Raw genomic sequence first — 15,200 nt, forward strand, 5'->3', positions numbered from 1 at the left:
GCATAGATCCCTCGAGGATTAAGCCCACCAAAACGACCTTTAAAGGCGTATTACCAGGTGTAGAGGCCAACTGTACAGGCTCAGTCACACTTGAAGTGGTCTTCAGATCTCCGGATAATTTCCGAAGCGAGGAGTTAATCTTCGACATAGTCCCATTCCGCAGTGGCTATCACGCACTGCTTGAGCGAACCACATTCGCCAAGTTCAATGTGGTACCGCACTATGCATACCTTAAGCTCAAGATGACAGGCCCTCGAGGAGTAATTACGGTCAATGGAAACACCGAACGCTCCCTCCGAACAGAGGAGCACACGGCGGCCCTTGCAGCGGAAGTACAAAGCAGCCTCTCCAGGCAGTTCTCCAGTGCGGCCATTAAACGTCCGGACACCGTCAAGCGCGCCCGGAGTAACCTACAACAAGACCGCCTGGCACGTTCCGAGCAGGCGTAGCAATGCGGCCCCAACCCCAGCCCTCGCAAAAATGCGACACCAGTGCTTCGCGTACATAACTACGCTCTAGAAATACCATGGGTATAGGGGGAGGGGCACCATCACGGCACGCCTGAAACACGGCTTAAACCACACCAGGGGCTACCGATTTTTTTAATTTTCTCTTACTTTCAGGACTCCATTCTTCGGAAGGCCTGTTCGGCAGTTCAATTGCCGCACAAACAATGCAAGAACCAGGGAAGCAGACAAGCCATGCTGCATTTCGGAACTCCCACGTGGTCTCTATCACGAGCAGTATACCTGTTTCGCATACCATTCCGCAGCCTGCCCCTGGAACGGACATGTTAAATAGTCCAACCTTTTGCTTATCGCATTATTTGTATCGTTCTGCTTTGATCGCAGCCCTTTTTAATGAACAATGCATAGCTTTTGTCTATTTTTGCATTACTCGTTTTTTTACAAATATATGTTCCTTAACGACATGTTGCACCCGTACACTTTGGTACGGCCAAAATACGCCAGGGGCTTTAGTACCCCTCAATATGGTGTGAGAAGTCCGAACACTTTAACAAGTGCGGTACCCCGAACTTATAGCATTATATGCATCGGCTCCGAATCATGTCTTGGGTCAATAGTTGGGTTTGCCCGGCTCCTATGTTTTGGTGCCTTACGTTCCGCTATGTCGGCTAAGGTAGCACTAGGTGAACTACTGCAATTGTGCCCCAGTTGAGCTGGGTCGAGCACCTTAGTAGAGAAAGCTAAAAGTGACTGTCATGATGAAGCGAGAGCTAGTCGCTGTTCGAGAGGTTTTTCGAGTCCCTAAAGAATTATGCCGCTTAGAGCGAGGAGTCGGCTCTGTCCGGCCAAGGCGTGGATAGCGCCCCGAACTCGGTCTTCCGAATACCAGGGGCTTCGCCGAAATGTAAAATTATAGAACTCTATGGCTAAGTGAGAGTATTCACGCACTATAGTCCGATTGCCTTGTTCGTTGTGCGGAGCGCCTCCCTCGAAGGACCTAGGCATGGGAAAAAGAGCGCTCAGGTTTATCCCCGAACACCCCAGCACTAGCGGCACGGAGGCAGAAGCCGACGACTCGCCATCTCTCAGAATTGATAAACAGCCGCACAGAAGGTAATATTTTAAATTCCAACATCATTGCTTAACGCATATGAACAAGTTTTCAGTGCACAGGACAAAACGAGCGATTTTTACTCAAAAATTACATCCCTGGAACATTCATCTGCCATAAGGCGGGCACCCTTCAGAACATCTTTATAATAATTCTCGGGCTTGTGATGCTCTTTCCCCAGCGGTGGCCCGTCCTTCACAAGCTTCTCAGCATCCAGCTTACCCCAGTGCACCTTAGCACGGGCAAGGGCCCTACGGGCACCTTCAATGCAGATGGAGCACTTGATGAATTCGAGCCTTGGACAGGTCCCCACCAGCCGCCGCACCAGCCCGAAATAGCTCCCAGGCAGAGCCTCTCCAGGCCACAGCCGAACTATGAGGCCCTTCATGGCCTGTTCGGCCACCTTGTGGAGCTCGACCAGTTGCTTCAGCTGGTCGCTCAGGGGCACGGGGTGTCCGGACTCAGCATACTGAGACTAGAACACCTTCTCTGTCGAGCTGCCCTCCTCGGCTCGATAGAACGCGGCGGCATCGGACACGCTACGGGGAAGATCTGCGAATGCTCCTAGAGAGCTCCGGATTCAGGTAAGTAACAAGTAACTCACGTTTATGTGTTTGCTCTGCATAAAGAATGCCTTACCCGCCGCTATCTTTTTCACCGCATCCAACTCCTGGAGGGTCTTCTGGGATTCGGCCTTGGCAGACTTGGCATTTTCAATAGCCACCGCGAGCTCGGACGCTCGCGTCTTTGAGTCAAGCTCCAAACTCTCATGTTTTTTCATGAGAGCCTGGAGCTCTTGCCGCACCTTGCCAACCTGGGCCTCATACTTCTCCCGCTCGGTGCGCTCCGTGGCCGCCCTCTTCTCGGCCTCGAACAGTGCTTGCTTAAGGGTCGCCACCTTAGACGTGGCCCCTACAATAGCCACGATAATCCTGTCATTTTTTGCAATTGCACTTTTTTATATATATTTAAACAAGGTATTTCTTACCTTCCTTGTCCTCGAGCTGCTTCTTGGCACGCCCGAGCTCTTGCTCGGACTGCTCGAGGTTCTGCTTTAGCGTGTCCACTTCCGCGGTCAGTGCGGAGGACGCCAGCAGAGAAGCCTGCATACGCATATTGACTCCTTTTTGTTAGACTCCTGCGAATTTTAGTTGATCCTCTATTCGGCTTTTCTTCCTGAATGCCAAACAGAGCATCAGGGGCTACTGTCTATGCGGTAATATTATTTACACATTCTTTAGTTACCTCAAAGCCTGTTAAAAGGCTAGCACAAGCTTCAGTCAGTCCGCTCTTGGCGGACTAAACCTTCTGGACCACCACACTCATAATGGTGCGGTGCTCCTCATCAATGGAGGCGCCTTTGAGCACCTCCAATAGATTGTCCGGTGCCTCCGGTTGGACGGGGGTCACCGGCACGGTGGGCTTGCTCCTCTTGCAAGGAGGTCGCCCGCCGGACTCTCGAACCTTTGAAGGTTCCGGAGCGGTGTCCGGCCTAGAGCCGGACTTGGAGCCCTGGGGGGTTTTATCCCCTTTACTCCTGGAGTCCGGGAGGTCGCCTTGCGGCGCCTCCAGGACCACCTCCTCCTGGCTTGGAACCTGTTGGGACAACACTTCGGCGTCGTCCGTAGGGCGGGGGGAGGTAGCCGTCGGAAGCGAATTCACATCCGACGAGTCCAGTGAACCGCTCGACGGCGCGTCGAGCCGGTCTTTGGGTGGGCTGCATAATCATATTCGACATAAGGGAAAGCTGTGCAATAAAGGAATACTATGAATTACTCTGGTATCCGGATACTTATGATTTCGCCAGGGGCTTGGCCCTGAGCGGCCACTCCTCTTCGCCGTCGTCGGCGTTGGTGGAGTAGTCCGGAGGAAGGGTTTTCCCCTTCTTGGACCCTTCGGCCTCCCCAGTGAGGGCGGCCTTCCTTTTCTTCTCTCCCCCCGCTGGAGGGGGAGAGGTCTCTTCTTCCTCCTCCTCGTCTTCACGGGAGGAATGCGCCTTGGAGCCGTCAGATGATGAACCCGACGCCTCCTGGCGCCGGGCACTTTTTCGAGTCCCCGTGGCCTTCTTCGTGGCCTTCTTCTACGGCACCACATAGGGTGCCGGAACCAGTAGCTTCGCCAAGCGGGCATCGGCTGGGTCTTCGAGCAAAGGAGCCAGACAGTCGATCTGTCCGGACTTCGCCTGCCAATCCTGTCAAAGGTAAGGGAGCTTAGATCCCGCATAGAGTTAAACTATGAAAAACTAATACCCTGTAAAAGGTACAAACAACTTACCGCGCTAGCGTGACGCTGCGCGCTGAATCCGCGATCCTCAGTAGCAGATGCGGGAGCCTCGGCGCCCTTGAAAAGCACCTTCCAGGCATCTTCGTACGTCGTGTCGAAGAGCCTGCTCAGAGTTCGGTGTTGTGCCGGGTTGAAATCCCATAGATTGAAGGCCCGTTGTTGACATGGGAGGATCCGGCGGATGAGCATAACCTGGACTACGTTGACAAGCTTGAGCTACTTGTTCACCAGGGTTTGGATGCATGTTTGCAGTCTAGTCACCTATCCTTTGCTGCCCCACGACACGCCCGTCTCTTTCCAGGACGTGGGCCGCGTTGGGGGTCTGGACCGGAACTCGGGGGCTGCCACCCACTCAGGGTCGCGTGGCTCGGTGATGTAAAACCACCCCGATTGTCACCCCTTCAGGGTCTCCACAAAGGAGCCCTCGAGCCATAAGACGTTGGGCATCTTGCCCACCATGGCGCCTCCGCACTCCGCCTGGTTGCCGCGCACCACCTTTGGCTTGACATTGAAAGTCTTGAGCCATAGGCCGAAATGGGGGCAGATGCGGAGGAAAGCCTCGCACAGGATGATAAACGCCGAGATGTTGAGGATGAAGTTCGGGGCCAGATCATGGAAATCCAGGCCGTAGTAGAACATGAGTCCCCGGACGAATGGGTGGATAGGAAAGCCCAGTCCACGGAGGAAGTGGGGAAGGAACACTACCCTCTCATGGGGCCTTGGGGTGGGGAGGAGCTGCCCCTCTTCGGGAAGCCGGTACGCGATGTCGTTAGACAAGTATCCGGCCTTCCTTAGTTTTTTGATGTGTCCCTCCATGACGAAGGAGACCATCCACTTGCCTCCCGCTCCGGACATGGCTGGAGAAGGTTGAGGTGGGGAGTGATGACTTGGGCGCTGGAGCTCGAGTGCGCGAAAATGGATAGGCAAAGGAGGAATAAGGCGTAGGTGAAAAGGTGGATCCTTATCCCCTTATATGGGTGGACGCAACTATGTGTCCCCACCAGCCTGGTAAAACTCGCTTATCTCCAAGCGCCGTAATCAATGGCGCAGTTGGGTTACCCACGCCCGTATTGATGAGAATACCGGAATAAGGGGACACGATCTCTGCTTCGACAAGACGTTCCAAGAAAACCGCCTCGCATGACACACTGAGGTGGGACAATAAAATGATTCGAATAAAGGCTTGGCCGTGGTGCGATGTCAAACAATGGAATACGTCAGCAGATTAGATTTGTGTAAATATTATTCTCTCTATGGCAATATGTGGAAACTTATTTTGCAGAGCCGGACACTATTCTTTGTGTTCAAAATCTTCTATGAAGTACTTGGAGGAGGAACCCGCCTTGCAATGTCGAAGACAAACTGCGCGCCGGACTCGTCGTCATTGAAGCCTGGTTCAGGGGCTACTGAGGGAGTCCTGGATTAGGGGGTGTCCGGATGGCCGGACTATACCTTCGGCCGGACTCCTGGACTATGAAGATACAAGATTGAAGACTTCGTCCCATGTCCGGAAGGGACTTTCCTTGACGTGGAAGGCAAGCTTGGCGATACGGATATGTAGATCTCCTACCATTGTAACCGACTTTGTGTAACCCTAACCCTCTCCGGTTTCTATATAAACCGAAGGGTTTTAGTCCGTAGGACAAGATACAGAACAATAATCATACCATAGTCTAGCTACTAGGGTTTAGCCTCTTCGATCTCATGGTAGATCTACTCTTGTACTACCCATATCATCAATATTAATCAAGCAGGACGTAGGGTTTTACCTCCATCAAGAGGGCCCGAACCTGGGTAAAACTTCGTGTCCCTTGCCTCCTGTTACCATCTGGCCTAGACGCACAGTTTGGGACCCCCTACCCAAGATCTGCCGGTTTTGATACCGACAATCACCAAGATCAATCTATGGAGTAATCTAGCAACAGGGGAAGGAGAATGCATCTACATACCCTTGTAGATCGCTAAGCGGAAGCGTTGCAAGAACATGGATGAAGGAGTCATATTTGCAGCGATTCAGATCGCGGTTGATTCCGGTCTAAGCGTCGAACCACGGCACCTCCGCGTTTAACACACGTGCAGCCCGGTGACGTCTCCCACGCCTTGATCCAGCAAGCGGAGAAGGAGAGGTTGGGAAGACTCCATCCAGTAGCAGCACGACGGCGTGGTGGTGGTGGAGGAGCGCGGGACTCCAGCAGGGCTTCGCCAAGCACTACGAGAGACGAGGAGGGAGAGGGGTAGGGCTGCGCCAACAGGGGAAGAACTTCGTGTGTTGGGCTGCCCCTTTGCCTCCACTATATATAGGGGGAGAGGGAGGGCTGTGCCCCCACCTAGGCTTTCCACCCTAGGGGTGGCGGCAGCCCCAATCCCCATCTGGGGTGGCGGCCAAGTGGGGGGGAGAGGGAGGCGCACCAGGCATGGGCCTTAGGGCCCATCTACCCTTAGGGTTTGCCCCCTCTTCTCTCTAGGCGCATGGGCCTTGGTGGGGAGGCGCCCCAGCCCACCTAGGGGCTGGTCCCTTCTCACACTTGGCCCATGTATGCCTCCGGAGCCCGTGGCCCCTCCCGGTGGACAACCGGACCCCTCCGGTGGTCCTGGTACACTACCGGTGATGCCCGGAACACTTCCGGTGGCCAAAACCATACTTCCTATATATCAATATTTACCTCCGGACCATTCCGGAACTCCTCGTGACATCCGGGATCTCATACGGGACTCCGAACAACATTCGGTAACCGCGTACATACTTTCCCTATAACCCTAGCGTCATCGAACCTTAAGTGTGTAGACCCTACGGGTTCGGGAGTCATGCAGACATGGCCGAGACAACTCTCCGGTCAATAACCAACAGCGGGATCTGGATACCCATGTTGGTTCCCACATGATCCACGATGATCTCGTCGGACGAACCACGATGTCAAGGATTCAATCAATCCCGTATACAATTCCCTTTGTCTATCGGTATGATACTTGCCCAAGATTCGATCGTCGGTATCCCGATACCTTGTTCAATCTCGTTACCGGCAAGTCTCTTTACTCGTTCCGTAACACATCATCCTGTGATCAACTCCTTGATCACATTGTGCACATTATGATGATGTCCTACCGAGTGGGCCCAGAGATACCTCTCCGTTTACACGGAGTGACAAATCCCAGTCTTGATTCATGCCAACCCAACAGACACTTTCAGAGATACCCGTAGTGCACCTTTATAGCCACCCAGTTACATTGTGACGTTTGGCACACCCAAAGCACTCTTACGGTATCCGGGAGTTGCACAATCTCATGGTCTACGGAAATGATACTTGACATTAGAAAAGCTTTAGCATACGAACTACACGATCTTGTGCTAGGCTTAGGATTGGGTCTTGTCCATCACATCATTCTCCTAATGATGTGATCCCATTATCAACGACATCCAATGTGCATGGTCAGGAAACCGTAACCATCTATTGATCAACGAGCTAGTCAACTAGAGGCTTACTAGGGACATGGTGTTGTCTATGTATCCACACATGTATCTGAGTTTCCTATCAATACAATTCTAGCATGGATAATAAATGATTATCATGAACAATGAAATATAATAATAACTAATTTATTATTGCCTCTAGGGCATATTTCCAACAGTCTCCCACTTGCACTAGAGTCAATAATCTAGTTCACATCGCCATGTGATTAACACTCACAGGTCACATCGCCATGTGACCAACATCCAAAGAGTTTACTAGAGTCAACTATCTAGTTCACATCACTATGTGATTAACACTCAATGAGGTCTGGGTTTGATCATGTTATGCTTGTGAGAGAGGTTGTAGTCAACAGGTCTACAATATTCAGATCCCTATGTATTTCGCAAAACTTTATGTCATATCGTAGATGCTGCTACCACGTTCCACTTGGAGCTATTCCAAATTGTTGCTCCATTATACGTATCCGGTATCTCTACTCAGAGCTATCCGGATAGGTGTTAAGCTTGCATAGACGTAACTCTTTACGTCGAACTCTTCATCACCTCCATATCCGAGAAACATTTCCTTATTCCTCTAAGGATAATTTTGACCGCTATCTGGTGATCTACTCCTAGATCACCTTTGTACCCTCTTGCCAGACATGTGGCAAGGCACACATCTGATGCGGTACTCAGCATGGCATACCATATAGAGCCTATGAAAAAAGCATAGGGGACGACCTTCGTCCTTCCTCTTTCTTCTACCGTGGTCAATCTTTGAGTCTTACTCAACTTCACACCTTACAACTCAAGTAAGAACCCCTTCTTTGACTGATCTATTTTTAACTCCTTCAAAAACATGTCAAGGTGTGTGTTCTTTGAAAGTACCATCAGGCGTCTTGATCTATCTCTATAGATCTTGATGCCCAATATGTAAGCACCTTTATCCAGGTCTTCCTTTGAAAAACACTCTTCAAACAACCGTTTATGCTTTTAGAAATTCTACATTATTTCGGATCAACATTATGTCATCCACATATACTTATCAGAAATGTTGAAGTGCTCCCACTCACTTTCTTGTAAATACAAGTTTCTAGCAAACATTGTATAAACCTAAAAGCTTTGATCACTCCATCAAAGCATATATTCTGACTCCGAGATGCTTGCTCTAGTCCATAGAAGGATTGCTGGAGCCAGCATACCTTTTAGCATCCTTAGGATTGACAAAAACCTTTTATTGTATCACATACAACTTTTTCTTACGAAAACTGGTAAGAAAACTTGTTTTGACATCCATCTGTCAGATTCCATAATCGAAAAATATAGCTAATGCTAACATGATAAGCATCGCTACGGGTGAGAAATTCTCATCGTAGTCAACTCCTTGAACTTGTGAAAAGACTCTTTCCCACAAGTCGAGCTTCATAGACGGTAACATTACTGCCCACGTCCGTCTTCTTCTTAAAGATCCATTTATCTCAATGGCTTGCCGATCATCGGGCAAGTCTACCAAAGTCCATACTTTGTTCTAATACATGGATCCTATCTCGGATTTCATGGCTTCTAACCATTTGTCGGAATACGGGCCCACCATCGCTTCTCCATAGCTCGTAGGTTCATTGTTGTCTAACAACATGATATCTAAGACAGGATTACCGTACCACTCAGGAGTAGTACATATCCTTGTCGACCTACGAGGTTCGATAGCAACTTGATCCGAAGCTTCATGATCACTATCATTAACTTCCTATTCAACAGATGTAGGCGCCATAGAAAACATCTTTCTGTGTTGCATCACTTTCTGGTTGAAATAAAGGTTCGACAACCTCATCAAGTTCTATCTTCCTCCCACTCAATTCTTTCGAGAGAAACTCCTTCTCGAGAAAGGACATGTTCTTAGCGACAAACAATTTGCCCTCGGATCTGAGATAGAAGGTATACCCAACTGTCACCTTTGGGTATCCTATGAAGATGTGTTTGTCCGCTTTTTGGTTCGAGCTTCTCCGGCTGAAGCCTTAAGCATCGCAGCCCCAAACATTAAGAAACGACAACTTTGGTTTCTTGCCAAACCAATGTTCATACGACGTCGTCTCAACGGACTTATATGGTATCCTATATAAAGTGAATGCAGCTGTCTCTAATGCATAACCTCAAAATAATAGTGGTAGATCAGTAAGAGACATCATAGATCGCACCATATCTCATAAGGTTCGATTACAACGTCCGGACACACCATTACCCTGTGGTGTTCCAGGTGGCTTCAATTGTGAAACAATTCCACAATGTTTTAAGTGATTGCCAAACTCATAACTCAGAAATTCTCATCGATCAGATCGTAGGAATTTGATCTTCTTGTTATGATGGTTCTTAACTTCACTCTGAAATCGCTTGAACTTTTCAAACGTTTCAGACTTGTGCTTCATTAAGTAAATATACCTATATCTACTCAAATCATCAGCGAAGATGAGAAAATAGCGATATCCACCGCACGCTTCAATTCTCATTGGATCGCACGCATCAGCATGTATGATTTCCAACAAGTCACTTGCCCGTTTCATTGTACCTGAAAACGGGGTCTGAGTCATCCTGCCCATGAGGCATGACTCGCATGTGTCAAGTGATTCAAAATCAACTGACTCCAAACATCCATCGACACGGAGTTTGTTCATGCATCTTACGCCAATATGAATAACCATTATTCTCTAACTTAAATGAATAACCGTATTGCAATGAACATGATCTAATCATATTCATGCTCAACGTATACACCTGATAACATTTATCTAGGTTCAATGCTAATCCCGAAGGTAGATGGAGCGTGCGATGGTGATCTCATCAACTTTGGAAACACTTCCAACACACATCGTCACCTCGCCCTTAGCCAGTCTCCGTTTAGTCCGTAGCTTTTGCTTCAAGTCACCAATAATAGCAACTGAACCGGTATCCAATACTCAGGTGCTACCAGGAGTACTGGTGAGGTACACATTAATAACACATATATACTTTGTTGAAGTTTCCAGCCTTCTTATCTACCATGCATTTGGGGTAATTCTGCTACCAATGACCATTCCCCTTACAATAGAAGCACTTAGTCTCGGGTTTGGGTTCAACCTTGGGTTCCTTCACTAGAGCGGCAACTGGTTTGCCATCCATGAAGTTTCCCTTCTAGCCCTTGTCCTTCTTGAAACCAGTGGTCTTGTTAAACCATCAACACTTGATGCTCCTTCTTGATTTCTACCTTTTGCGGTCTTAAGCACCGCAAACAGCTCCGGGATCATCTCCATCCCTTGCATGTCATAGTTCATCACGAAGATCTAGTAGCTTAGTGATAGTGGCTAGAGAACTCTATCAATCACTATCTTATCTGGAAGTTTAACTCCCACTTGATTTAAGTGATTGTAGCACCCAGACATTCTGAGCACATGCTCACTAGCTGAGCTATTCTCCTCCATCTTGTTGGCAAAAGAACTTGTCAGAGGTCTCATACCTCTCAAAACGGGCATGAGCCTGAAATCCCAATTTCAGCTCTTGGAACATCTCCTGTCTTATGGCGTTCAAAACGTCATTGGAATCCCGATTCTAAGCCGTAAAGTATGGTGCACTAAACTATCAAGTAGTCATCAGGATGTGTCTGTCAGGTGTTCACAACATCCACAGACGACATTGTAGGGGTTTACACATCGAGCGGTGCATCAAAGACGTAAGCCTTCTATGTAGCAGTGAGGACACTCCTCGGACTATGGACCCAGTCCGCATCATTGCTTACAATATCTTTCAACTTAGTCTTTCTCTAGGAACGTATTGAAACAGGGAGCTACAACACGAGCTATTTATCTACAACATATTTGCAAAGGCAATTTAGACTATGTTCATGATAATTAAGTTCATCTAATCAAATTATTTAATGAACTCCCACTCAGATAGACATCCTCTAGTCATCTAAGTGAAACATGATCTGAGTCAACTAGGTCGTGTCCGATCATCACATGAGACGGACTAGTCAACATCGGTGAACATCTTCATGTTGATCGTATCTTCTATACGACTCATGCTCGACCTTTCGGTCTTCCGTGTTCCGCGACCATGTCTGTACATGCTAGGCTCGTCAAGTCAACCTAAGTGTATTGCGTGTGTAAATCTGGCTTACACCCGTTGTATTCGAACGTTAGAATCTATCGCACCCGATCATCACGTGGTGCTTTGAAACAACGAACCTTCGCAACGGTGCACAGTTAGGGGGAACACTTACTTGAAATTATTACGAGGGATCATCTTATTTAAGTTACCGTCGTTCTAAGCAAATAAGATGTAAAACATGATAAACATCACATGCAATCAAATAGTGACATGATATGGCCAATATCATTTGCTCCTTTTGGTCTCCATCTTTGGGGCTCCATGATCATCGTTGTCACCGGCATGACACCATGATCTCCATCATAGTGTCTTCTTAAAGTTGTCTCGTCATCTATTACTTCTACTACTATGGCTAACGCTTTAGCAATAAAGTAAAGTAATTACATGACGTTTATGTTGACACGCAGGTCATAAATAAATTAAGACAACTCCTATGGCTCCTGTCGGTTGTCATACTCATCGACATGCAAGTCGTGATTCCTATTACAAGAACATGATCAATCTCATACATCACATATATCATTCATCACATCCTTTTGGCCATATCACATCACACGGCACATGCTGCAAAAACAAGTTAGACGTCCTCTAATTGTTGTTGCAAGTTTTTACGTGGCTGCTATAGGTTTCTAGCAAGAACGTTTCTTACCTACGCCAAAACCACAACGTGATATGCCAATTTCTATTTACCCTTCATAAGGACCCTTTTCATCGAATCCGATCCGACTAAAGTGGTAGAGACAGACACCCGCTAGCCACCTTATGCAACTAGTGCATGTCAGTCAATGGAACCAGTCAAATGTAAGAGTACGTGTAAGGTCGGTCCGGGCCGCTTCATCCCACGATGCCGCCGAATCAAGATAAGACTAGTAACGGCAAGTAAATTGACAAAATTGACGCCCACAACAACTTGTGTTCTACTCGTGCATAGAAACTACGCATAGACCTAGCTCATGATGCCACTGTTGGGGATCGTAGCAGAAATTTAAAATTTTCTACGCATCACCAAGATCAATCTATGGAGTAATCTAGCAACGAGGGGGAGGAGAGTGCATCTACATACCCTTGTAGATCGCTAAGCGGAAGCGTTGCAAGAACGCGGATGAAGGAGTCATACTCGCAGCGATTCAGATCGCGGTTGATTCCGATTTAAGCGCCGAACCACGGCGCCTCCGCGTTCAACACACGTGCAGCCCGGTGACGTCTCCCACGCCTTGATCGAGCAAGGGGAGAAGGAGAGGTTGGGAAGACTCCGTCCAGCAGCAGAACGACGGCGTGGTGGTGGTGGAGGAGCGCGGGACTCCAGCAGGGCTTCGCCAAGCACTACGAGAGACGAGGAGGGAGAGGGGTAGGGCTGCGCCAACAGGGGAAGAACTTTGTGTGTTGGGCTGCCCCTTTGCCTCCACTATATATAGGGGGAGAGGGAGGGCTGCGCCCCCACCTAGGGTTTCCACCCTAGGGGTAGCGGCAGCCCCAATCCCCATCTGGGGTGGCGGCCAAGTGGGGGGAGAGGGAGGCGCACCAGGCATGGGCCTTAGGGCCCATCTACCCTTAGGGTTTGCCCCCTCTTCTCTCTAGGCGCATGGGCCTTGGTGGGGAGGCGCCCCAGCCCACCTAGGGGCTGTTCCCTTCTCACACTTGGACCATGTATGCCTCCGGGGCCCGTGGCCCCTCCCGGTGGACCCCCGGACCCCTTCCGTGGTCCCGGTACACTACTGGTGATGCCCGGAACACTTCCGGTGGCCAAAACCATACTTCCTATATATCAATCTTTACCTCCGGACCATTCCAGAACTCCTCGTGATGTCCGGGATCTCATCCGGGACTCCAAACAACATTCGGTAACCGCGTACATACTTTCCCTATAACCCTAGCGTCATTGAACCTTAAGTGTGTAGACCCTATGGGTTCGGGAGTCATGCAGACATGGCCGAGACAACTCTCCGGTCAATAACCAACAGCGGGATCTGGATACCCATGTTGGTTCCCACATACTCCACGATGATCTCATTGGATGAACCACGATGTCAAGGATTCAATCAATCCCGTATACAATTCCCTTTGCCTATCGGTACGATACTTGCCCGAGATTCGATCGTCGGTATCCCAATACCTTGTTCAATCTCGTTACCGGCAAGTCTCTTTACTCATTACGTAACACATCATCCCGTGATCAACTCCTTGATCACATTGTGCACATTATGATGATGTCCTACCGAGTGGGCCCGGAGATACCTCTCCGTTTACACGGAGTGACAAATCCTAGTCTTGATTCGTGCCAACCCAACAGACACTTTCAGAGATACCCGTAGTGCACCTTTATATCCACCCAGTTACGTTGTGACGTTTGGCACACCCAAAGCACTCCTACGGTATCCGGGAGTTGCACAATCTCATGGTCTAAGGAAATGATACTTGACATTAGAAAAGCTTTAGCATACGAACTACACGATCTTGTGCTAGGCTTAGGATTGGGTCTTGTCCATCACATCATTCTCCTAATGATGTGATCCCGTTATGAACGACATCCAATGTCCATGGTCAGGAAACCATAACCATCTATTGATCAACGAGCTAGTCAACTAGAGGCTTACTAGGGACATGGTGTTGTCTATGTATCCACACATGTATCTGAGTTTCCTATCAATACAATTCTAGCATGGATAATAAACGATTATCATGAACAATGAAATATAATAATAACTAATTTATTATTGCCTCTAGGGCATATTTCCAACAGAGGCATCTATGCTTCACGCCTAGCTGCGAATTTTAACATACCTATTAGGCATTATGAGAAGGAAGAAAAATTGCTGCCTCGTGTTTATTTAGATTATAAGAGTATGGTGGCACACGATTTTATTGTTAAGAATAGGGAAGGGGAGCTTAAATAGAAATTGTTCTTTCATAAACATCATCCTGAGACTATTACCCTGCCTGCTCCTTCCTTGTTTGATTTATCTTCAGGCCAGTACCTTGTTCCGTTAGAGGCTATTCACACCTACCGGAACCCTACATCAGCCATAGAGCCAGAGTCGGAACCACAAGTTAATCCTCCACGACAGTCTAATTACCATTGGGATCCGGAGATGATTGCCAACCAGTGGCAATCAGAGTCTTCTTCATCGCAGTACGACCCCAACTATTACTATGGATATCCTCCAGGCCAGCCGTGGCCATAGACCAACTTAGGCCAAAAGCCTAAGCTTGGGGGAGTACGTATTTCCCACCGACATTACATTCATGTTCACACACTCATTGCTAGATTTCGGTGCTCATACTTTTTCATTGCATCATCCATGCTAGTTTATTTTCCTTTTTATGCTTTCTTCTTGTGTGTTTAATAAACCTTAAGAAAAAAATTAGATGTAGCTTTTAATTAGTTTACTTCCCATGCCTGTTGTAGTAATTAAAAATAAAACCCAAAAATATTTCCTATTCTTCTTTTGCTTGTTGGGAGTTTTCCCGTGTAAATAGTTTTATTTCTTTTCTTTGGGGGTCGATAGGACAAGACCATAATTAAATTGTTGAAGTGGCTCTTATATGCATTATTGTTGATCTAACAAAAGAGCCCATGTTGCCTTTTCTTCTCCTGTTTATTGAATGCTTGCAGATTCCAACTTAGTCCAATGCACGTGCACTATTATTATTATTCACACTATTCGGTCGTGCAAGTGAAAGGCAATTATGATGATATATGATGGACTGACTGAGATGAGAAAAGCTGGTATGAACTCGACCTCTCTTGTTTTTG

This window comes from Triticum urartu, chromosome 6A (assembly GCF_056163025.1).
Source record: "Triticum urartu cultivar PI428250 chromosome 6A, HENAU_Tu73, whole genome shotgun sequence".
NCBI classification, from domain to species: Eukaryota; Viridiplantae; Streptophyta; class Magnoliopsida; order Poales; family Poaceae; genus Triticum; species Triticum urartu.